Source organism: Harpia harpyja (genome assembly GCF_026419915.1).
Source record: "Harpia harpyja isolate bHarHar1 chromosome W unlocalized genomic scaffold, bHarHar1 primary haplotype SUPER_W_unloc_2, whole genome shotgun sequence".
Lineage (NCBI taxonomy): Eukaryota > Metazoa > Chordata > Aves > Accipitriformes > Accipitridae > Harpia > Harpia harpyja.
In genome coordinates, this window is record NW_026293184.1 from 102152 (window position 1) to 126565 (window position 24414).

Here is a 24414-nt window from a genome sequence, read left to right on the forward strand (position 1 = left end):
TGCCCACCAGAGCCGTTCTATCACTCTCCCTCCTCCTTCTCAGCTGGACAGGGGAGAGAAAATATAACAAAGAGCTTGTGGGTCGAGATAAGGATAGGAGAGATCACTCACCAATTACCGTCACGGGCAAAACAGACTCAGTTTGGGGAAAATTAACTTGATTTATTACAAATCAACCGGAGTAGGGTAATGAGAAATAAAACCAAATCTCAGAACACCTTCCCTCCACCCCTCTCTTCTTCCCAGGCACAACTTCACTCCCGGATTCTCTACCAACCCCCCAGAGGCACAGGGGGACAGGGATGGGGTTTACGGTCAGTTCATCACACGTTATTTTCTGCCGCTTCATCCTCCTCAGGGGGAGGACTCATCACACTCTTCCCCTGCTCCAGCGTGGGGTCCCACCCACGGGAGACAGTCCTCCACGAACTTCTCCAACGTGGGTCCTTCCCACGGGCTGCAGTTCTTCACGAACTGCTCCAGCATGGGTCCTTTCCACGGTGTGCAGTCCTTCAGGCACAGACTGCTCCAGCGTGGGCCCCCCACGGGGTCACAAGTCCTGCCAGAAAACCTGCTCCGTGGGCTCCTCTCTCCACAGATCTGCAGGTCCTGCCAGGAGCCTGCTCCAGTGCGGGGTTCCCACAGGGTCACAGCCTCCTTCGGGAACCCACCTGCTCCGGCGTGGGGTCCTCCACGGGCTGCAGGTGGATATCTGCTCCACCGTGGACCTCCATGGACTGCAGGGGGACAGCCTGCCTCACCATGGTCTTCACCACAGGCTGCAGGGGAATCTCTGCTCCGGCGCCTGGAGCATCTCCTCCCCCTCCTTCTGCACTGACCTTGGTGTCCGCAGGGTTGTTTCTCTTTCTTACATGTTCTCACTCCTCTCTCCGGCTGCCGAATACCTCCGTCCCAACTTTTTTTTCTTTCTTAAAAATGTTATCACAGAGGCGTTACCACTATCGCTGATTGGTTTGGCCTTGGCTGGCGGCGGGTCCGTCTTAGAGCAGGAGGGTATGGGCTCTCTCGAACACAGGGGAAGCTTCCAGCAGCTTCTTACAGAAGCCACCCCTGTAAACCCCCCCCCCGCTACCAAAACCTTGCCACACAAAACCAATACATAGCTGTAATAAGAAATCCTGAGGGAGCTGTGCAAAATAAAACCCAAATAATTTTCCCCCCTTTGATGCATCTGTCTCAAGTTATTACTTACCCTTTTCCCAGGCTGAGGACAATAAAGTCTTCACATGATAAATTAAGCTTAATGCAGACACACATATGCACACACACATACACAGGTAAAATGCAGTTCAGTAGATTTCAGTGTTTTCTGTCACTGCTTTAAATTGCTATTTTAAATTCCAGTGAGTGAAATAACAGAGAAGTTATGTCTAATAGCTGCAGTTGACCTTTTTAAAGAACAGCTTGTTGGGAGGCTTTATGATTTACTGAGGCCACAGCTGGCTGCCAGCAGATCTATAGGAATGTATTTTCTCTTGGGCCTGATAGCTAGAGATGAAAAGGATCCAAAGCTGGCACAAAAGCAAATAAATGCTTTGATTTTAAATAAAGCATCCTAAGTTATAAAAAGCTCTGCTTCTCAGTCTCAATGAGGTACATGGATCAGCAGCAGCTTTTAGAGATTTAGCAGAATTGTCTGCCTGGCTCTACTGCATTCCAATATCTGCAGTCTACAGATTTGGAAGCATTTTCATGGTTTTGGCTTGGGATTTTTTCTTTATCCATGCTGCTTTCTTTTCCACAAATTCCATCTCTTCCTTCTCCCATTCCTTTATGTTTCATTAGTTGCTCTACTGTTCAATAAATAATTGTGCCACTGTTTGCACCTGGCAGCTCTTTATCATGATGTAGAGCACTGGGGGGCTAATCACCAAAGATGCTTGAAAGTTTATAGGGGTTTCTTTTGTCATTTGTTGTTTGTTTTTTACTCTCCCAGTGAATTGTTCCTACAGTAGTAGAGTTCAGAGCTGGGACACAAGCTTCTATTGAGAAGTGCTAATATTGACCTTAAGAAGAAAACCAAAAAAGTGTAAGCTCCTTAAGGTTTTTTTTTTAGATAGATAGATACGCGCATGCGTGTACACACACACACACACATATACCAGCTTCCCTATTTCTGCAGCTGTTTCTCAACAGTCTGCTGATGAAAACAGTATTTCTGTGGTCTGGTGTCTGAGATGAAGAACAGGGAGGAGGGAGATAATTATTAAAGAAACTCCTGAATACTTGTCAGGGTGAGAAAAAATGGGTTTGGTTTTCCCTTTTTGGTCTTAATTCTCATATTTAAACAATAGTTCTTTCCCTACTCTCCAGTCTTGTTTTGCTTTTCTGTTTACTTGCTTTTAAGGGTGAGAGAGTTTGGGAGAGAAATAACTAGCTGAAGAGATCCTGTAATAAATATAAACTGCAGGAAGCAAGTGTGACAAATGAGCTGAAAAGCCCTGTGTTCTGTTGCTTATCTCAAGTGACGTATGGTCCTAGGAGTACAAGCAAAAGCAGTGGGTTGTGGGTTTTTTTACTTTCATTCTAGTAGAAGGCAGAAGAGTGGCCATGTATTCCACCAAGCAGCAATGTAGGAGCTGAAATAATACTTAAGATGTGAGTGGGAAATTTAGGGGATTACAAAAGAGCATTTTCTTCTTCTAAAATTGAGACTATGTGACTTTTTTAGTTTCAGGGTATATGAATCACAGTTATGATTATTGAAGTTAAAGAGAAAAAAATCTGCTAGAAACAAAATACTTTATGAATCAGTTTTGGTTTTCTTCAGAACACACAGTTGTTAAATGATTTTCAACTTACATTTTTAGTGTCAGCTGAAATAGAGTAAGGCTGCAGTTTTATCCTCAAGCTTCAGTAGAACAATGAAGTGGTTCAGTTACTCTGGCCAAAGAAAAGCTAAGCTTTGTATAAAAATAAATCTTTAGTTTTACTCTGGAGGTCAGAAACCTGTGGTTAGTTTACAGTAACATTAATTACACTTTTTCCTGTAAACGTTGCAAATGTAGTCTGACATTCAAGAGGTGTAACAGCAATTTATCAAAAAAAAATCCTAGTCCTGCCAAGATCTAGTATTCTTGATATAAATCTGACGGGAGAAAACTGTGTTGGTCACTGTGGCTTCATAGTTTTGGAAATCACCATTCTAAGTAGCTCATATTTTAGTAGAACTATTCAGTTGTGGATAAACCTACAAACCATGTGGGACCCAATCTGGTGTACTTTCTGAGGGTATTTCCCAGTTTTCTGTAAGTTATTGATTGCTCTTTTAATCAGTTTAGAATTTAGCCTCCTATTTAATTAGGACCATTTGTGAAGGTTTTTTTTCAGCTCTCCTGTTGCATTTAGATTTTGCTTACTGCTTATTTTTAAGCAAACTAAAAATTGTATTTAAAAGTAACATACACTGGAAACATTACAGTGCCATTATTATTATAACTGATAAGGGACATAAGCTCTTTGATTAGATGCTGCCCCATCTTCCAGACCCAACCTAACTTCATCATTTAGGTGATTGCTTTGTCAAGAGGCATTATCATTTCATATCACCCCTAGCAACAAGCCTTCCTAACGTGGTGTTTTATTTTATACTAAAGCTGGAAAAGGATAATGTTACTAGGGAGGTACGAAAAAGAAAAGAAACCAGAGCTTCTTTTAGCTGACCAGTCAACTGAATATTGACCAACTGTCTACATGAGTGTCCTGGTTTCAGCTGGGATAGAGTTAATTGTCTCCCCAGTAGCTGGTACAGTGCTATGTTTTGAGTTCAGTATGAGAAGAATGTTGAGAACACACTGATGTTTTCAGTTGTTGCTCAGTAGTGTTTATACTAAGTCAAGGATTTTTCAGCTTCTCATGCCCAGCCAGCGAGAAAGCTGGAGGGGCACAAGAAGTTGGGAGGGGACACAGCCAGGGCAGCTGACCCAAAGTGGCCAATGGGGTATTCCATACCATGTGACGTCACATCCAGTATATAAACTGGGGGGAGTTGGCCTGGGAGGGATCGCTGCTCAGGGACTAACTGGGCATCCGTCAACAGGTGGTGAGCAACTGCATTGTACATCACTTGTTTTGTATATTCCAATCCTTTTATTATTATTATTGTCATTTCATTAGTGTTATCATTATCATTATTAGTTTCTTCTTTTCTGTTCTATTGAACTGTTCTTATCTCAACCCATGAGTTTTACTTTTTTTTTCCGATTCTCTCCCCTATCCCACTGGGTGGGGGGGAAGCGAGTGAGTGGCTGCGTGGTGCTTAGTTGCTGGCTAGGGTTAAACCACGACAATGAGAAAGAAATAGATGGTGGTGAATAAGCTAGAACTTAGTTTTCCAAGAGGCTCAATGATTTTCCCAAGTCAATACAGCTCATCAGGCTTCAGAACAAAGGCTGCAGGGGATGTGACAATGATGGAAGTGGCTGTGTGTTCTTTTGTTTAATTAAGCACATGGGCTCATGGGGAAACAAGTCTTCTTCAGTTATTTCAATGCTTATTCTTCTATATGCTCTGGGATAAACCTTTAGATTAAGGATTATTATTATTATTATTATTATTATTATTACTATTATGGATGAAAGGTTATTTCCTTGATGGCCCATCTCCATGGCTTCAAGAGGTACTCCTTACTGTACAATTGCTGTTTATTTTCTGAATGTAAATGAGAGTATGTAATGTGAGTCCAGAGAATGTATGTTATGCTTGTATCTTTTTAAAGGTATAACACAGCTTTTTAAAGCTAAGGTGGTGGTTTCTACGTTAAATATCTTGGACGCATGATTTCATAATTAAGGGGGAAAGAAAGGGCATGAGTTTTGGATAAAGTACCCATCAAATTTAGGTTAGTGTTACTCAAAATTCACTCGAAATCACATTGTCCTGGTTTCAGCTGGGATAGAGTTAATTGTCTTCCTAGTAGCTGGTACAGTGCTATGTTTTGAGTTCAGTATGAGAAGAATGTTGATAACACTGATGTTTTCAGTTGTTGCTAAGTAGTGTTTAGTCTAAAGTCAAGGATTTTTCAGCTTCTCATGCCCAGCCAGCAAGAAGGCACAGGACACAGCCAGGGCAGCTGACCCAAACTGGCCAATGGGGTATTCCATACCATGTGACATCATGCCCAGTATATAAACTGGGGGGAGTGGGGGTGGGGGATCGCCGCTCGGGGACTAGCTGGGTGTCGATTGGCGGGTGGTGAGCAATTGCACTGTGCATCATTTGTATATTCCAATCCTTTTATCATTACTGCTGTCACTATATTATCATTATTAGTTTCTTCTTTTTATATTCTATTAAACCATTCTTATCTCAACCCACGAGTTTTACTTCTTTTCCTGATTCTCTTCCCCATCCCACTGGGTGGGGGGGGGGGGAGTGAGCGAGCAGCTGCGTGGTGCTTAGTTGCTGGCTGGGGTTAAACCATGACACACCTGGATATGAATTGAGTTTGTTATGCTGTTGAAGAGGCTATAATTTATGTGGCTAAAGTAACGCCAACCTGCTTTAGCCACTAGCAGGGCAAGTGTACCTAAACTAGCAGGTTTTAGTCTTTCAGCCCTCTAACCTTTAAGCTTACTGTGCTTTCATAAAGTAGTAAATTAACACCACAACTAAGTGTCTCAAAGGTTTATGACTGTAGCAGCAGTATTTCATTATGCTTCTTTTCCTTAATGCTGTCTAGTCTTCTCAGCTTCATTGCTGTACAGTATTTGTTCAGATAAAGGTCAGTGTCCAGGATGACTGATTGTAAATCTGTGCTCCAGATGGTTTGACTTCAGGATGTGGTTAAAGCAACTCTTCAAACATTCAGTCCAGCAGTAGGGCTTTAAAACAAAATAAAAATCCCCAGTCTTGCATTTCCAGGCCACCTGACAATCATCGCATTATCAGATTTGCTGATCTTGATGTCTGTTACATGTGCACCTGCTGTAGATGCAGTTAAGATCTTGTGCCATGTTAGACACAGTGTATGATTAAAGTAGTCAATTGTATGACTACCAGATCAGTATTCAGCATAGAAGACTTGACTTTATATCTAGAATGTTTACTGTTAATTTTAGAGTACCTTCCTGATGGAAGCAATTAGGAAAAAGTAGGACATTTGCATTGAAGTCTACTATAAACATTGTTCTGTGTTTTTTTATGCTTGGATGGATTTCAGGTATATATGTGGATTTGGGATTGACAACGATGTGGTGCATGTTGTGAGGCAAATGAGTTATTCTGCTCTTACTAAACTGGTGGCAATAAAAAAGCTTGAGATAATCCTAAGGTTATGGATTTTCATCCTGTATTCACAGATGAAGGATATGACATGATTTGGGTTTCCCAGGCATGTTTGTATTGTTTGCACTTAGCAAGACTGGAACAAAAGGCAAATTGAGGTTGGTTTGAAAATGAATTTGTGGATTCATCAATCGTAAGATGTGAAGAATTGATTTTGCTGTAATGTTATTGTGGTGGGTTAACCTTGGCCAGCAGCCAGATGCCCATCCAACTGCTCACTCCCCCTCCTCAACAGGAAAGGAGGAGAAAATAGGATGAAAAAGCTCATGGATCGAGATAAAGACAGGGAGATTGCTTACCAGTTACTGTCATGGGCAAAACAGACTTGACTTAGGGAAAATTATTTTAATTTATTTCCAGTTAAAATAGATTTGAGTAGTGAGAAACAAAGACAAAAAATTTAAAACAACATCTTCCCAGGCTCAACTTCACTCCTTTACTCCTGACTCTTCTACACACCTCCTCAAGTGGCACAGGGGGGATGAGGGATGGAGGATTACAGCCAGTACATAATAGTTTCTCTCTGCTGCTCCTTCCTCCTCACACTTTTCCCCTGATCCAGCATGGGTCCTCTCCATGGGCTGCGGTCCTTCAGGATAAACCTGCTCCAGCATGGGTTCCCCATGGGCTGCAATTACTGTCAGGAAAATCTGCTCCAGCATGGGCTCTTCAATGGGCTACAGGGGAATTCCTTACTCCTCTGCTTGTGCTGAGTTTTGCCCTTTCTGAAATGTTTTCACAGAGGCTCCACCAACTTCACTGATTGGTTAAACTTTGGCCTGCAGTGGGTCTGTTGCCAAGCTGGCTGGAACTGTCTGTGTCTGGCACAGGGCAGTCCCAGACCTCTTGTTGTGGGTTAACCCTAGCTGACAGCTAAGCACCACACAGCCACTCACTCACTCCACCCCCCGCTCCCTGCAACGGGACAGAAAAGAGAACAGGAAGAGCAAAAGCAAGAAAAATCATGGGTCAAGATAAGGCTAGTTTAATAAGCGAAGGAAAGGAAGAAGAAAGGAAAAAAAAAAAACCCAAAACAACTGATGCAAGGGTAACTCACCATCTACCACAAGTAGACTGATGCTCAGCCAGTCTCCGAGCAATAGCTACCTTCCCCCAAAATAACCCTCCCTTCAACTTCTATTGCTGAGCATGACGTCATATGGTATGGAATATCCCTTTGGTCAGTTGGGGTCAGCTGTCCTGGCTGTGTTCCCTCCTAGTTTCTTGCCCATCCCCAACCTACTTGCTGCAGGGGGTAGAATGGGAAAAAGACAAAGCCTTCACGTTGTGCAAGCACTGCTCAGCAATAGTCGAAACACTGGTGTATTATCAATGCTGTTTTAGCCACAAATCTAAAACACAGCACTATACAGGCTGCTATAAAGAAAATTAACTCCATACCAGCCAGACCCAATACACCTCACAGAGGCTACCCCTGCAGTACCACCCCCACCCGCTATCAAAACCTTTCCATATACACCCAATACAGTTACGTCAAGTTATGTCATAGGATGCCTTCTCAATATTGAGAATTGCATCTGAACTTTGAAGACTTGCCATACCACAGGAGTATTGCTACAAGACTTTGTCATATTAAACTTTTTTAAAGTAATCTTTAAAAATTACTACAAAACACAGTATAATTTGGTAGGTCTTCCTTTGGCATCAGCAAAAGTTATCTAAAATAATACTCAGCATAGTAAAGGTAGTAGGGACAACTATTATCCAAAAGGGAATTTTGAGCAAGTAGGACTCCACTTATATTTAAATAGTAGTTTTTTATAACTGAAAAACAAAGAAATGATTCCTTGTGTTGGAAGATCATCTGGATAATCTTTCACAAATCAGTTACAGAAATGTTAGGAAAGACTTTGTGCATATCTGCTTTCACCAGAATTTTGCAGATAGTCTGGGCCAGATTCTCTGCTAAGAATAGAGAGAACAGCTCCTTTTACAAAAATGAAGCCATACACATTTTCTCAGCTAAGTGGTCTTTTGAGTTGTCTGAGAAAATAATCAACTTGAACTAAAATAGATCTTTGTAGCAGTTGTTGCAATCTGAACACCAAAGCAGACTGTGCTGTAAACATTGTTAGGCTTTCCAGTCTAATTAATTGAGTATTGTCTACTTATATTAGACTTTGAACATCTTTGTTTTCTGAAGCCACCATTTTCAAAAACTTGGGGCCTGCCTTTAAGCTATTAATGTGATAACTTGATTCCTAAACACATGATCTCATTTTTCAAATGAGACTAGTTCCTTTGGTCTTTTCTTCTTTACATGAAAGAATATCTGCAAGAGTATGTAGTATGCACAGTATCCTGGCATGGTGCTAAAGATGCCTTGTCACTGCAGTGTTTTTACATCAAAATGGCACATCTGCATGTGTTATTCAATGTTAAAAGCACATGGCTTTTTTTTTTTTTTTTGAGTAGTGAATACAAGTCTTGTGAACTTTCTCAGTGCTACTCTGCACTTCGGGTATGAGACCTACAGAAGACCAATATTATACAGTTGAGGGCCCAAGGCTGGACATTGGACAGAGTATTTATAATTTCAGTATTGTTACTGTCATGACCAGTGTCTTATATTATTTGCAGCATAGATGTAATTAAGAAGGAACTTAATATTAACTTATACAGAAGCACTGTGAATTAGATTTATTTTTGTCTTCAAAGCAATTAAAAAATAAATTGGATATCTTCATTGCCAAATTGTGATGACATACCTTATTCTCTAAATTTAATTAGTAGTAAATAGCTAATGACATTTTAGTGCTGTTCTTTGTTATGCAGTAACTGAAAAGAAGGAAGGAGGGGGAGGGAAAGAAAGTAGATACATCACATCCACAAAACTCATAAAAATGCTTCTTTCTGTAAGATTTCTGAAAGTGAAGTGATTTTATTACAAATCACTTTTGTGACTGTGCTGGTTTTGGCTGGGATAGAGTTAATTTTCTTTATAGTAGCTAGTATGGGGCTATGTTTTGCATTTGTGCTGAAAACAGTGTTGATAATACAGAGATGTTTTGGTTACTGCTGAGCAGTGCTTACACAGAGCCAAGGCCTTTTCTGCTTCTCACACCACCCCACCAGTGAGTAGGCTGGGGGTGCAGAAGAAGTTGGGAGGAGACACAGCCAGGACAGCTGACCCCAACTAACCAAAGGGATATTCCATACCGTATGACATCATGCTCAGTATATAAAGCTGGTGGAAGAAGAAGGAAGGGGGGACGTTGGGAGTTATGGTGTTTTGTCTTCCCAAGTCACCATTACACATGATGGAGCCCTGCTTTCCTGGAGATGGCTGAACACCTGCTTGCCAGTGGGAAGTAGTGAATGAATTCCTTGTTTTGCTTTTCTTGCGTGTGCGGCTTTTGCTTTACCTATTAAACTGTCTTTATCTCAGCCCATGAGTTTTCCCACTTTTACCCTTCTGATTCTCTCCCCCATCCCACTGTGAGGGAGGTGAGTGAGCGGCTGCGTGGTGCTCAGTTGCTGGCTGGGGTTAAACCACGACAGTGACATGACCCTTTCACCCAATAATAAAATCCAAGTACAAATTGTGACACTTATTTGGTACAGTTTTGTATTGGGTTTCCATGGCAAGGTTTTGGTAGTGGGGGGGTGGGCTGCAGGCGTGGCCTCTGTGAGAAGAGACCTGACCCCATGCCAGACACAGCCAGTTCCAAAACAGGTCCACCGCTGACCAAAGCTGAGGCAATCAGCGACGGTGGTTGCGCCTCTGTGATAACATACTTAAGAAAGGGGAAAAAGAACTACACAACAGCAGCTGGGAAAGAAGAGTGAGAATATGTGAGTGAAAGAACTATGCAGACACCAAGGTCAGTGAAGAAGGAGGGGGAGGTGGTGCTCCAGGCGCCAGAGCAGAGATTCCCTGTAGCCCATGGAGAAGCCCATGGTGAGGCAGGCTGTCCCCCTGCAGCCCATGGAGGACCACGGTGGAGCAGATATCCATACTGCAGCCCATGGAGGACCTCATACCAGCGCAGGTGGATATGCCCTGAAGGAAGCTGCAGCCTGTGGAGAGCCCATGCAGGAAGAGACTCCTGGCAGGAGCTGTGGCCTGTGGAGAGGAGCCCACACAGGAGCAGGTTCTTTGGAAGGAACTACAGCTTGTGGGGGACCCATGATGGAGCAGTCTGTTCCTGATAGACTGTATTCCATGGAAAAGGACCCATGTTGGAGCAGTTTGTGAAGGACTTTATACCGTGGGAGGGACCCTATGCTGGAGCAGGGGAAAAGTGTGAGGATGCATTGGGTTTGCGTGGCAAGGTTTTGGTAGCAGGGGGTGGCTTCTGTGAGAAGCTGCTAGAAGCTTCCCCTATGCCCCATGGAGCCAATGCCAGCCGGCTCCAAGACGGATCCGCCGCTGGCCAAGGCCAAGACAATCAGCGACAGGGGTAGTGCCTCTGTGATAACATATTTAAGAAGGGAAAAAAAGTTGCTGCAGCACAGAAAGTGCAGCTGGAGAGAGGAGTGAGAACATGTAAGAGAAACAACTCTGCAGATACCAAGGTCAGTGAAGAAGGAGGGGGAGGAGGTGCTCTAGGCCCTGGAGCAGAGATTCTGCTGTAGCCTGTGGTGAAGACCATGGTGAGGCAGGCTGTCCCCCTGCAGCCCACGGAGGTCCACAGTGGAGCAGATATCCACCTGCAGCCCATGGAGTCTGTGACCCCATGGGAAGCCCGCACTGGAGCAGGCTCCTGGCAGGACCTGGGACCCGTGGAGAGAGAAGCCCACGTTGGAGCAGGTTTTCTGGCAGGACTTGTGACCCCGTGGAAGGGACCCATGCTGGAGCAGTCTGTTCCTGAAGGACTTTATACTGCGGAAAGGACCCACATTGGAGAAGTTCATGGAGGACTGCCTCCTGTGGGAGGGACTAAATGCTGGAGCAGGGGAAGAGCGTGAGGAGTGCTTACTCTGAAGAGGATGGAGCAGCAGACGTGTGATGAACTGACCATTACCCCCATTCCCCGTCCCCCTGTGCTGCTAGGGGGGGTAGGTAGAGAATTCGGGAGTGAAGCTGTGCCCGGGAAGAAGGGAAGGGTGGGGGAAAGGTGTTTTAAGATTTGGTTTTATTTCTCATTACCCTACTCTGGTTTGATTGGCAATAAATTAAGTTAATTTTCCCCAAGTCAAGTCTGTTTTGCCTGTGACGGTAATTGCTGAGTGATCTCTCCCTGTCCTTATCTCAAACCATGAGCCTTTTGTTATATTTTCTCTCCCCTATCCAGTTGAGGAGGGGGAGTGATAGAGCAGCTTTGGTGGGCACCTGGCATCCAGCCAGGGTCAACCCACCACAGAGGAGGAAGAATGTCAAAGTGTTGTGAACTGACCGCAACCCCCATTCTCCATCCCGTTGTGCTGTTCAGTGGTAGAGGTAGATTTGGGAATGAAGAAGTGAAGGGTAGGGGGTGGGGGGAAGGTATTTTTTATTTTGTCTTTGTTTCCCACCATCCTACTCTGTTATTAATTGGCAATAAATTAAATGAATCCTCCTCCTCAAGTCAAGTCTGTTCTGCTGGTGATGGTAATTAGTAAGTGATCTTCCTGTCTTTATCTCGACCCACAAGCTTTTTCCTCTTATTTTCTTGCCCTGTCCTGCTGAGGAGGGGGAGTGATAGAGCAGCTGGATGAGCACCTGGCAGCCAGCCAAGGTTAACCCACCACAAGTTTATTACATCTGTTTATCAGGACTATTCATGTAAAATGGTTTTATGCTCATCTAGGCATGAGTTAGTTTTTCCTAACTATTGTTGGGTTACTTTTTGCCATTAATCTAGCTTCTCTACATTGTTGTTATGAATGTGATGAGTAAAGAAAAAAGCTCATAATGGTACATACAGCATGAAAGACAATACCCAAATACAGAATCTTTTCTTGCTCCTAACAGGCTGATGAAACTCCCCTTGATGTTAAAGGAGTGATTTCCACAGACAGTGGTGGGCACTTGTGGCAGTACATCCCGCCCCCCCCCCCCCCCCATCCTGCCAGCAGGAAACAAAACTTCTCCAGGAAGGGAGAAGGGGAAGGAAACCCTGGAGGCTGCAGGTTGAAATTTGAACTGGCCAATTGAGACGCGCCAGGTACACCGAGGTGACCCTCCTAGCCAATAGAATTAAATGACCACAGGTCATCTTCGACAGGGGTATAAACGGGGTCCCGCCGGAGGACATGTTGGCAGTCCTCCTCAGAGCAGCGGGTCTGCAGTCGGGGACTCCCCCTCGGGCCGGGGCACCGCCCGAGGTAACTCCTCGAGGGAGAGAGCCCTCAGCTTTTAGGTGAGTGATATGCGTGTTTTGAGACACCACTTTAAATCTTGGGGATTCTTAAGTCGGCCATGTAGTATTAATTCTCTTTACATCATTGAGCCTGTGGTTTCATAAAATGTTACCAGACTTCTAACTAACTTTTGCTGAAGAATAAATCTGAGTTTTAACACCTGTTGGATTTGGTTAGTCGTGCATCCGTAACAGCACTGGGTAACATCCTGTGTGCATCTTTGCCTTAAGGCAGCTTTTGTGTATAATCCTGTCTTGGCTAATAATGGATTTTTCCAGAAAAGTTACTGGCTAGTGTAGGTGGATCGAATTATAAAACTTCTAGGTAACATGACCCTGTTTTCCTGGATTAGATTACATTTGGCAGTCCCTGAGCATATGTTCACCAGTTACTGTGTCTACTCCTTAATAATAAAGAGTAGCATGGGTAGTAATTTTTAAAATATACAGAAGATGATTTCTTATTCTTGGTGCTTTAATTATTGATATTTGACACTGAGGACTGCGGAGGATATTAGTAATTTCAGAAATATTGTAATTGAGAATAGTTATGTAATTTGCAAATGGAATGATAAACCAAATTAAACCAAGAAATTTACACTTTGGAATATGTTTTTTTCTGTTAAATCCAAATCTTGTTAACTGTGCTCTGGTAATTGGTGAAACCTTGAGCTGACACCTTTACTTGGTAGAAGAAACATTTGTATATAATCTAAATATATTATTTGACCCTACCTCACAAGAGCTGTATTAAACATTTTAGACAGGTTCCCTGAATTGGAATCTTGGAGTCCAGATACCCTTATATACACTGCATTACAAGCATCTGAATTTTTTCCCATTCTTCACTAGTAGTTATTTTGAATAGTTAAGCTTTCTGTGTTTTTTTTCTTGTGAAAATACATTAACATATTCAGATAGTATCGAACCTATGGGTTCCTCAGACTATCTCCCCATTTTCCCTCTTGTTGAGACAATGCTAAGTAAATATTACGGGACATGCAGTCTAATGTAGAGGAAAACCCCTCCACCCTCATTACAGAGATTTCTTATGGCTTGACACAGCCCCACAGCCCCAGTGAGGTTTGGTCCTGTATGTGATATGTTACTTACCTCATGAGATAGAGTTAGTATGTGGAGAGCTATGCCCCAGCACGCATGCACGTGCACACACACACACACAAAAGAGTGAGAACAAATTAGAGAAGTGCTCATGGATCCATGACTACCTGCCCTGTGTATTCAGATGCATTATGCAGAAGTGTATTGAAGACTGCTGTAGTACTATTTGTGTACTGCCTCTGAAATCTGGAAAGGAGTTCCAGCAGAGATTCTTGTTTTGAAGCAGATGTAATTAAGCTCTGTGTCAAGACAAATATTTGGATGAAAGAAGCCTGTAATAGTACACCCTGACTGGGTGCAGCAAGAATAGTCCTTTCTATTTAGTAATGTGTCTAGCATATAGAGTAGACTACATATCTTTCTCATATCTATTTTCATTTACCAGTGCTTTGGTCTAATAAGCTTTCTAGTTACATGTTTCCTTAGGGGTCAGTCCTAACTCCCATGTTACATTTATTCTTTTGACTCATTTCTATGATAATTTTAGGATATTAAATGAGCTGCTTCCACTGCCTGTTCTATGAAAACTTACCTGTGGCTTAGTAATGTACTATTCATTAAGGAAAGGAAATCTATTCCTTACCACAGTTTCTTAACATAGCATGGGGATTAATCTTCCCTCCTACTTGCATTCTGGGGCCTTAGCTAAGATTAACAAAATTAATAAAATGCTAAATGTAACTGACTTTAAGGGAGGAACTTACTCATGTTTGCTTTGAAGTATTGATTTTCTTACACTGGAAGGTCATTTGAATGTCTTCTAAGAATTACTGAAATGTTTATTGATTTGGGGGGTTTTAAATTATTTTTTATTATACCTACTCCTTCTGCTTTCTCTTTTGCCTTCTGTTCTATTAAGAGATAACAGACTCTCCATGGCTCTGTTATATAAATAAATATGGGGCACAGAGACAGACAAGAATACAAATATTGAGGAAGATGGTGACATTTAGGAGTATACCATGATTTTTTTTTTTAAAAAGTGACAACTGTATTTAAAAAAAGATAAATACATGTGGAGAAGTTGGCAGGAAATGAAAAGCATGCTTAATTCTTTCATAATCATCTGTGGGAAGTCAGAAAGCCCTCCTTGCTTTGTACATTTAGAAGAAAATTGGACAAACCCTTGTAAATGGACTGGAGGGAGAAATTCTGCTGCTGCAGGGAGATGGACTGTATGACATAATAGATTTTAGAGATGGAAAATACCTATGATTTTGACTCTTAGCTTTATGGAATCACAGCTGACAAGCTATTAAAGTGAGATAAAAGCATCAAGGTTACCAGAGAAAACATTCTAATGCATCTCTCTAGTACACAAGTGCAAGGTGGTCATTTAGCTCAAACCTGCTGGTTTATAGGAACCAAATTTCCACTCACAAATATTTCCTATGTGGTTCTACTGGCATTTGTTTTCATCATTTTAAGTTTTTGCCCATATGTTTGTCATTGTTTAACCCCAACCAGCAACTAAGCACCACACAGCCGCTCGCTCACTTCCCCCAACACACCCAGTGGGATGGGGGAGAAAATCAGGAAAAGAAGTAAAACTCATGGGTTGAGATAAGAACGGTTTAATAGAACAGAAAAGAAGAAACTAATAATGATAATGATAACACTAATAAAATGACAGCAGTAATAATAAAAGGATTGGAATATACAAATGATGCACAGTGCAATTGCTCACCACCCGCCGATCAACACCCAGTTAGTCCCCGAGCGGCGATCCCCCACCCCCACTCCCCCCAGTTTATACACTAGATGTGGCGTCACATGGTATGGAATACCCCATTGGCCACTTTGGGTCAGCCACCCTGGCTCTGTCCCATCCCAACTTCTTGTGCCCCTCCAGCCTTCTTGCTGGCTGGGCATGAGAAGCTGAAAAATCCTTGACTTTAGACTAAACACTACTGAGCAACAACTGAAAACATCAGTGTAATCAACATTCTTCTCATACTGAACTCAAAATATAGCACTGTACCAGCTACTAGGAAGACAATTAACTCTATCCCAGCTGAAACCAGGACAATGTTTAAGTAGGTTTAGAGGTTACAAAACATGACAAGATTTGAGCACTTCAGAAAAATGATACACCATTTCCTCTACCAGAGCCAAAATGCTCCATTCTCCTTTGGCTTTAGTGGCAGATAGAATCATAGAATCATTTAGGTTGGAAAAGACCTTCAATATCATCGAGTCCAACCATCATCCATGCCCACTAAACCATGTTCTGGAGTACCCCGTCTACGCGCTTTTTGAATACCTCCAGGGATGGTGACTCAACCACTTCCCTGGGCAGCCTATTCCAATGCTTGGCAACCCTCTCAGTAAAGAAATTTTTCCTAATATCTAACCTAAATCTCCCTTGCAGCAACTTGAGGCCATTTCCTCTCATCCTATCTCCAGCCACCTGACAGAAGAGACCAGCACCCACCTCACTACAACCCCCCTTCAGGTAGTTGTAGAGAGCGATAAGGTCTCCCCTCAGCCTCCTCTTCTCTAGACTAAACAGCCCCAGCTCCCTCAGCCGCTCCTGATAAGACTTGTGCTCCAGGCCCCTCACCAGCTTTGTTGCCCTTCTCTGGACATGTTCCAGCACCTCAATGTCTTTCTTGTAGTGAGGGGCCCAAAACTGAACACAGTACTCAAGGTGCGGCCTCACCAGTGCCGAATACAGGGGAACAATCACCTCCCTGCTCCTGCTGGCCACACTGTTTCTGATGCAGGCCAGGATGCTGTTGGCCTTCCTGGCCACCTGGGCACACTGCTGGCTCATATTCAGCCGGCTGTCAACCAGCACCCCCAGGTCTTTCTCTGCCGGGCAGCTTTCCAGCCACTCTTCTCCAAGCCTGTAGCGCTGCATGGGGTTGCTGTGACTGAAGTGCAGGACCCGGCACTTGGCCTTGTTGAACTTCATATGATTGGCCTCAGCCCATCAATCCAGCCTGTCCGGATCCCTCTGTAGAGCCTCCCTACCCTCAAGGAGATCGACCCTGCCTCCCAACTTGGTGTCATCTACAAACTTGCTGAGGGTGCACTCAATCCCCTCATCCAAATCATCAATAAAGATATTAAACAGAACAGGGCCCAACACCGAGCCCTGGGGAACACCACTTGTGACCCTCCGCCAACTGGATTTCACCCCATTCACCACTACCCTCTGGGCTCGTCCATCCAGCCAGTTTTTTTACCCAGTGAAGAGTACACTTGTCCAAGCCATGAGACGCCAGCTTCTCAAGGAGTATGCCATGAGAGACAGTGGCAAAGGCCTTGCTGAAGTCAAGGAAGATAACATCCACAGCCTTTCCCTCATCCACTAGGCAGGTCACCTGGTCATAGAAGGAGATCAGGTTGGTCAAGCAGGACCTGCCTTTCATAAACCCATGCTGACTGGGCCCAATCCCCCTCTTATCCTGGACTTGCCATGTGAGTGCTCTCAGGATGAAATGTTCCATAATCTTCCCCGGTACCGAGGTCAGGCTGACAGGCCTGTAGTTCCCCGGATCCTCCCTCCGACCCTTCTTATAAATGGGAGTCACATTGGCAAGCCTCCAGTCCTCTGGGACCTCCCCTGTTGACCAGGATCGCTGATAGATGATGGAGAGTGGCTTGGCAAGGACCTCCGCCAGTTCCCTCAGTACTCTTGGATGGATCCCATCGGGTCCCGTAGATTTGTAAGTGTCCAGATGGCGTAGTAGGTTACTAACTATTTCCTCCTGGATTAAGGGGGGTATATTCTGCTCTTCATCCTCACCTTCCAGCTCAGGGGGCGGAGTACCCTGAGGATAACTGGTCTCCCTATTAAAGACCGAGGCAAAGAAGGCATTAAGTACCTCGGCCTTTTCCTCATCTCTGGTGGCAACGTTCCCTTCTGTATCCATTAAAGGATAGATATTCTCCTTGGGATTCTTTTTACTGTTAACATATTTGTAAAAACATTTTTTGTTGTCCCTTACGATAGTGGCCAGATTTAGTTCTAGCTGAGTTTTTGCCTTTCTAATTTTCTCTCTGTATGATCTAACAAGATCCCTGTACTCCTCCTGAGTTGCCTGCCCTTTCTTCCAGAGATGATAAACTCTTTTTTTCCTTGACTCCTAGCAAAAGCTCCCTGTTCAGCCAGGCTGGTCGTCTTCCTCGGCGGTTCGACTTGCGGCACATGGGAATAGCCTGGTCCTGAGCCATTAAGATTTCCTTCTTAAAGAATGTCCATCCCTCCTGGACCCCTTTGCCCTTCAGGACCATCTCCCAAGGGACTCTCTCAACCAGTGTCCTGAAGAGGCCAAAGTTAGCCCTCCAGAAGTCCATAGTGGTGGTTTTGCTGGCCACTTTCCTTGCCTCACCAAGAATTGAGAATTCTATTATTTCATGGTCGCTAAGCCCAGGATGGCCTCCAACCATCACACCTCCCACCAGTCCTTCCCTGTTCGTAAACAATAGATCTAGCAAGGCTCCTCCCCTGGTTGGCTCACCTACCAGCTGTGTCAGGAAGTTATCTTCAACACACTCCAGGAACCTCCTAGATTGTTTACTCACTGCTGTGTTGTATTTCCAGCAGACATCTGGAAAGTTGAAGTCCCCCACGAGGACAAGGGCACACGATTCTGAGACTACTGCCAGCCGCTTGTAGAATGATTCATCTGCCTCTTCAACCTGGTTGGATGGTCTATAACAGACTCCCAGCACAATGTCTGCCTTATTGGCCTTCCCTCTCATCCTCACCCATAAGCACTCCACCTTGTCATCAGAATTGTGTAGCTCTGTACAGTCAAAACATTCCCTAACATAAAGAGCCACCCCACCACCTCTTCTACCTTGCCTGTCCCTTCTGAAGAGCTTGTAGCCATCCATTGCAACACTCCAGTCATGGGAGTTGTCCCACCATGTTTCCGTGATGGTGACTAAGTCATATCTGTCCTGCTGCACGATGGCTTCCAGCTCCTCCTGTTTATTGCCCATGCTGCGTGCATTGGCATAGATGCATTTGAGCTGGGTTATCAAATCCACCCCTAACATCGGCATGCTGCCCCCAGGCTCATCTCTGGTGCACCTAGTTTTATCCCTTACCCCCTTCAAACCTAGTTTAAAGCCCTCTCTATGAGCCCCGCCATCTCACGAGCAAGGATTCTTTTACCCCTTTGAGATACCTGGATACCATCTGTCACCAGCAGGCCCAGTGCCGTGTAAACCTCCCCATGATCAAAAAATCCAAAATTCCACCAATGGCACCAGCCTCTGAGCCACGTATTAACCAGGTGTGTTTTCCTGTTCCTTTCAGTGTATTTCCCTGCCACTGAAGGGATTGAGGAAAACACTACCTGTGCTCCTGATCCTTCCACTAATCGCCCCAGTGCCCTCAAGTCCCTTTTGATTGCCTTTGGATTTCTCTCTGCAATCTCATCACTGCCAACCTGCACAACCAGCAATGGGTAATAATCAGAGGTCTGAACCAGACCAGGGAGTTTCCTGGTAATGTCTTTTACACAGGCCCCAGGGAGGCAGCAGACTTCCCTGTGGGATGGGTCAGGTCTGCATATTGGGCCCTCTGTCCCCCACAGAAGGGAGTCACCTACAACAATTACCCTCCTTTTTCTTTTTTCAGAGGCTGTGAGAATGCATAGGGGTGCCCGACTGAGCCTAGGCACCTCCCTGGATAGGGCTTCATCTACACCCTGATCCTCAAGTTCCAGAGCCCCACACCTGTTGCGTAGGGGCAACTGGGAAGGTGAGGGAGACCGGGAGCGGATTCGCCTGCCTCCCCAAGCAGGGACCTGTATCCATTCCCCTCCATCTCTTAGGTCCCCTCCTGCCTGGTGGCAAGAGGGCAGGGGAACCTCCGCTTCTTGCGGAGCCTCCATCTGCTGCCCCTGCCTCAGGGATGGTAGGGTGTGGGCCCACCAATCTATCTCCCTCTCACACTCCCTGATACTCCTCAACCTTTCCACTTCCTCCTTCAGCTCTACCACCAGGCTGAGCAGATCATCCACCTGGTCACACCTCACACAAGAGGTGTCCCCGCTGACGTCCATCATTTCTGATAGACTCAGGCACTCCCTGCAGCCAGAGACCTGGACAGCTGCATGTTTACATAGGGGTTCTGTCTGCGTTGCCACATTTTTCCTAACAATGGCTTTCACCCGAGTGGCAACCATACCTGGGTCTCCCTCTGGGCAGATGCCCACCGCTTGAGTAGCCTTCTCAAGCTGGGAAGAGGGGGGGCTGCGCCCTACCAGCACGCCCTGCCTGCGCAAACTGCCACACCACACCCTGGTCGCCGCGCTCCTCAGGGCCGTTTAAATCTCCCGCGGTTGCCCCTGGCAACGCCCACGCCGCGTCAGCCTCTCTCGCGAGAGCCGTCGGCTCTGGCCGGGTCCCTCCGCTCTTCCCTGGGGCTCCTGGGCCTCGGGAACCTCCCAGTCCGCCTCAATCTAGCGCTTAGCCGCCGATTTACCGCTGCCTCTGCTGGCCTCGCCGCTGACTGAATGATATTCTCTGAATGTATACTTCCCTATGTGAGAGCAATCCACACAGGGACTGATAGAAGAGAATCTCTGGAAATTTTTGTGCCTGTTTCAGACACATGCTTACAAACAGGATGGTTATGGAGGCAATTCAGTATGCAGCTGTAGGGCTCCGAAGCAAAAGAGCATTGCTTTAACCTTTTTCAAGGCATGTGATTTCCTGAAGGGCGTTGTCTCCCTGCTGTCTTCTTGAAGATCGGACTACCTCCATTTACTTGTATTTGCTTATCAATCACAATGTAACACTGCACAGATTTTGTTGGGGACTGTCCTTGAATAAGACCCCAAGAAATAATAGAGGATGGTTGAAGGAACCAGTGTGGGTGCTGTTTGTCAGATGTTGCCCTCCCATAGCCTACCCTGCAGAAAACTAGTGATTAATGGCTTGTTCTTAGGTCATCTTAATCCTGTTTTCCTATGAGGAAATTCAGTTCCTGCAGTTTGGAGTGGGCCTGAGTACTATCATCTTAAACAGTTCAGCGACACGGGCCTTGATGTATGAACACAATGCAGTTGAACAGACAGTAGTAACGTTTCATCACATTGGTAAGCCTAGTTAATGCAAACAAACCCAGGGTTGATTTACAGGGGCAGGAAGCATTAGACATTGTTAAGATTATTCCTGCCTGATAAAAGAGTTTCTGCATATAAATCCTCCTTCCCACCATCATCCCTCCTCGCTTCCCCTGCCCGGGCTGGGGTGTTGCATCACACCACCCCTAACCCACCAATGGATGGCCATGGCTGGCTGCAGCGAGTGCCACAGAGCCCGGTGCGGCCTGTCAGGGATTGGAGTTGCCAGCGGGCATGTCCCAATGGTGGGCTGGGCTGAGCAGCCTGGGGAGCCCTACGGGGCCAGCACCAACAAAACGTTTTCACTGCAGACAAATGGGAAGTGTCTGCACAGACTTTCCTGTGTTTAATTTTATTACTCTAAAAATGGGGGGGCTGTTGTTTCTTTCATGTTTCATTTCAAACAATTTTAATTATACATTTTTGCTATATCAGAGGCTTTGGAACACAGTGATTCAACCTATTGTGTCTGAGGCAAAACCAGAGTAACCTTCTGGAAACACAAATATATTCCAGTGCTGTAAATATAGCTGACATGCTGAAGAATTTTAAACAGTAAGAAAGGTCCTTGACACCATACATGAAGTACTACAGAGCAAAAGATGAGAAAAACATTGCTTCCCCCCAATAGCTTTTTCAGGTGTTTGTTTTTATTTGAAGGGAGTAAGACTAAAATATATTTTTCCAGGCTACTAAATTTGCATAGATCATAAAAATAAACTTGATTCTGATTGTCTATGTATCAATTTTTAGCTTAATACTTTTATGTATCCAAAGTCTGGTTTTGACCCTGACTGAAAGAGTAGTTTATGTTTTATCCCTTAGACCGTGTTGTATGAAATGTATGAAATTCTACAGTTGCCTAATCATAATGGCACCTTAAAAGGATATGGGAAATAATTTTCCTATATGCTACTGAGAATTTTTAAGGAAACCCATTCTTCCAATGTACCTCAGCTAACACAACTTCAAATACTTCTCTGCTGTTAAGAACCCTGAGAAATTAAGCTGCTGGTTACATGCTTACTTTATGTTGGTGCAGCATAGAGAGATAGTTCTGGTGCAAAATTAGAAATCACACTGGTAAGACAAAACAAGCAGACAGGCTAGAAATATTTTGTCACAATGCCATTATTATATCCATTGTAGAAAAGCTAGAGCAAGAACAAAGAAAGTGTAAAGAAAAAACAAGTCACAGGGCTGCAATTTAGTGTCTAATGCAATGCCTCTTATAAATTTGAAACAGTTGCACAACATGACTTCCTTCAGATAGCAAAATAGTTGTTTATTTTGGTGTATGTTCTAAAGAGATGGCTGATTCAAGAATATTACCACATATTTTTCTGCAGTAGTTAATGAATTAAAAGGGTAGTTGTTAACTAGCTGTCGTGGTTTGACCCCAGCCGGTAACTAAGCACCACGCAGCCGCTCACTCACTCCCCACCACCCAGTGGGATGGGGGACACAATTGGAAAAAAAAAAAAGTAAAATTCATGGCTTGAGATAAGAACAGTTTAATAGGACAGAAAGGAAGAAACTAGTAATGATGATAACAACAATAAAAAAATGACAATAATAATAATAAAAGGATTGGAATATACAAAACAAGTGATGCACAATGCAGTTGCTCACCACCCGCCTACCAATGCCCAGTTAGTTCCTGAGCAGTGATCCCTCCCAGGCCAACTCCCCCCAGTTTATATACTGGGCATGACATCACATGGTATGGAATACCCCATTGGCCACATTGGGTCAGGTGCCCTGGCTGTGTCCCCTCCCAACTTCTTGTGCCCCTCCAGCCTTCTTGCTGGCTGGGCATGAGAAGCTGAAAAATCCTTGACTTTAGTCTAAACATTACTTAGCAACAACTGAAAACATCTGTGTGTTATCAACATTCTTCTCATACTGAACCCATAACATAACATTATACCAGCTACTAAGAAGAAAATTAACTCTATCCCAGTCGAAACCAGGACACTAGCCCATAAACATGATGATAAATTACCTCTGTGAAGGAGTGTTTGAGGGGAGCCTGAAAACATTTGAATGAACTGCCCTTCTCCATTTATTTTATTTTTATTTAAGTCATACTTACCATGTATACATTTTACACTGATATTTTGAATAAACCAAAATTCTAAGTCGGCCCTAGGTGGGTAGATATATTTACATTTTAACAGAAGACTTAATTAGAAAAGCAAGTAAATCACAATATATTTTTTAAAAGTAGTACTCTTTCTAAATATCTGTGTTTTGATTCCTCTTAGCTTTACTATATGGTTACAATTTCAACTGTAATCCCTCTCTTTCCACAGAGAAAAAGGTAAGGGAAATAATACATATTTATATCTCTCTCTGCTAAACAAAAAACTTACAACACATATGTGCATGTGTTTTTGTCGTGGTTTAACCCTAGCCAGCAACTAAGCACCACGCAGCCGCTCACTCACTCCCCCAACACACCCAGTGGGATGGGGGAGAAAATCGGGAAAAGAAGTAAAACTCGTGGGTTGAGATAAGAACGGTTTAATGGAAAAGAAAAGAAGAAACTAATAATGATAATGATAACACTAATGAAATGACAACAGCAATAATAAAAGCATTGGAATGTACAAGTAATGCACAGTGCAATTGCTCACCACCTGCCGATCGACACCCAGCTAGTCCCCGAGCGGCGATCCCCCCCACCCCCACTCCCCCCAGTTTATATACTGGGCATGATGTCACATGGTATGGAATACCCCATTGGCCACTTTGGGTCAGCTGCCCTGGCTGTGTCCTGTGCCAACTTCTTGTGCCCCTCCAGCTTTCTCGCTGGCTGGGCTTGAGAAGCTGAAAAATCCTTGACTTTGGACTAAAGATTACTTAGCAACAACTGAAAACATCAGTGTTATCAACATTCTTCTCATACTGAACTCAAAACATAGCACTGTACCAGCTACTAGGAAGACAGTTAACTCTATCCCAGATGAAACCAGGACAGTATCCACCCCTTATTCTAGACCATTGACATCATGCTCAGTTCCCATACCTTTAGTTACATCCTGGTCTATCATCATCACCTTTCCGTCCCTCTGAGACATATAAACAATTAAATATATATATATATGTATATATGTATACACACACAGAGATATCATTCCTTTAGTTCATGGGTCATGTTCATAAAATGTTCATCGAGTTCATTTAGTTCCCGACTCTGGGCTCCATGTGTCATACCAGTCTTTCTGGGCAGGAGGGATGGTGCAAAGTCCTCTCAGTCAGTAGAGCAGGATTGGGCTTCAGTGCAGTGTGACAAGCAGGTGACATTGGACGCAGCAGGAGGATGGTGTGCACCGTTGGATTGTTGCATGCTGGAGTCAGTTCTTGCCACACTTTCTCCACTGCGACAATCTAGGGAAAACGACACATCGCCAGGGACTCGCCCTGGGGAGAAAACGGACCAACACAGATACTGTGGATCAAACGGTTTCTCCGTTTATTAACTGCACAACACTCGGTTATATATATTTCTAATATCTACTCACACATAAGCCATTTGTTGATTGGTTAACATGTGCCGTTCACGCGCTTAAACAATAGTCTAATTG

The 24414-nt window shown here is 44.2% G+C and overlaps 1 pseudogene; it reads left to right on the plus strand.

Annotated features, from left to right (window-relative positions):
- The first annotated feature begins 13610 nt into the window (after positions 1-13610).
- The window catches only part of LOC128138143 (zinc finger protein 608-like), a 45719-nt pseudogene continuing 34915 nt past the window's right edge, over positions 13611-24414 (plus strand).